Raw genomic sequence first — 1,657 nt, forward strand, 5'->3', positions numbered from 1 at the left:
CCTTTTTAAGGAAGCATCATTTAAACAGATCTAAAGACTGCAGTAAGACTGGCCAGAGAGAGTGAGAGGAGGAGCTTCCAAACAGAGGGGACCAGCCAGTGTGACTGTCAGGAGGCACAGCGTGTGCCAGGAACGGGCAGAGTGAGCACAGGTGAATGGCAGGAGAGGTGACAGGGCACGTGAGGCCACGTTACGGAATTCCGATCAAATTGTGAGTCCAGTGGAGTAAGCCGCTGGAGAGGTTCCTGAGCTGGGGTAAGACGTTGCTCTAGCTGCCTTGTGGGAGGTGTGCTGAAGACAAGCCCGGTTAGGAAGCGATTGCAGTAGTTTAGCGTCAGACTTGCTGGCCTTAGACGAGGTTTTGCTTAATGGCATCCTTCTCTCCGCAGCCCGTCAGTCTCTAAAGAGTAAAACAGAACTTTTATTGGATTGGAAAATAAGTTTTATATTGGAAAACACGGGATTTCGAATTGCACACTGGTCACTAGTAGGCTACATTTTATTGCATGTTTTGTAATTTCATAAAAAGCAAATGTCGGCATGTTTGTCAGGTTTCTTATGTTATTCGAGACGAAGTGGAGAAGTACAATCGAAATGGAGTCAATGCCCTGCAGCTGGACCCAGCCCTCAATAGGCTTTTCACAGCAGGTCGAGACTCCATCATAAGGATATGGAGTGTCAGTCAGCACAAGGTAAGGCAGGGGTCAAGTTCACGTTTGAAATCGATGCTTCGTAAATTTCGGTCTGTCTAATATGGCGCCCTTCACAGTTTCAGATGTCATCCCCCTGAACACTGAGTTATTTGGTACACTGTATAAAGACATTGCAACCGAAATCCTGTGAGCCCTTCAGAAAAACACCCCTAGTGGAGTTTTAGCAGTATTTTGGCTAAGGCAGGGACTCCATAAATTAGGTCTGTGCTAAGAGCTCTCTGCTACAAAGAAACAAAGGGATTTGTCTGGTAGGGGGGTTACTTGCAATCATTTATTTTTTGGCATTAAATATGCTCTCCTAAAGCTTCTTTGCAATCCTTTTCACTGCTACTAAGAAAAGGTTGAAGATGCTTTTACGTTTATAATTGATCTTGAGCAAACATTTGATTTCTTCATTTAAAGGTGATTAGGGCGCCCACAAAACCCACAGGGCTTATTTGATAATATAAAGTTGGTGTAAAGTATGAAGACAATGTGCCCCCTCCCCGACTTGAGGAGACTGAAAGTCTGCGTCTTAAACAGGGACCAGGATTTAAATCTATGTAAAGAGAAATCCCCAGTCAGAGGGGAACGGGCTCTTGTTGTATTTTGTTTGAATGCTTATATTGTAAATGACATAGAAAGGAAGAATCAGGGAAGGAAAAGGTGCATTTATTGAGCTCCTAGCTATGTACCAGACGCTCTTAGCACTTCCTATCGAGTATGGTCTTAATTCTCACAGTAATCCTCAAGCAGCTGTTGTGAGTCATTTCCATAGATGGGAAAAAAGACTTAGAGAAATCCATAGTTAAATAAGTAGTAAGCGGCCAAGAATTAGAGCCCATCTAACTTCAAAACCCTGGTGCTAAACCTTATAGTTTTAAAAGCCTGTGTCTTTTTAGCAAGCTCTGCAGGTCTGATGTTCAGTCCAAAAAAGAAGCACTGTTTTGCCCAGTTGCTGGATA

The 1,657-nt window shown here is 43.6% G+C and overlaps 1 long non-coding RNA gene across 1 annotated transcript in view; it reads left to right on the forward strand.

Moving 5' to 3' along the window:
• LOC109393483 (uncharacterized) overlaps positions 1 to 692 on the forward strand; it is a 30,019-nt gene extending 29,327 nt beyond the window's left edge. The window contains exon 2 of the long non-coding RNA XR_002126269.1: positions 552 to 692. This is a non-coding gene — a long non-coding RNA (uncharacterized LOC109393483). The remainder of the gene's footprint in view (positions 1 to 551) is intronic.
• Positions 693 to 1,657: the final 965 nt, after the last annotated feature.

The sequence above is a fragment of the Hipposideros armiger genome, unplaced genomic scaffold, assembly GCF_001890085.2.
Source record: "Hipposideros armiger isolate ML-2016 unplaced genomic scaffold, ASM189008v1 scaffold_380, whole genome shotgun sequence".
NCBI lineage: Eukaryota > Metazoa > Chordata > Mammalia > Chiroptera > Hipposideridae > Hipposideros > Hipposideros armiger.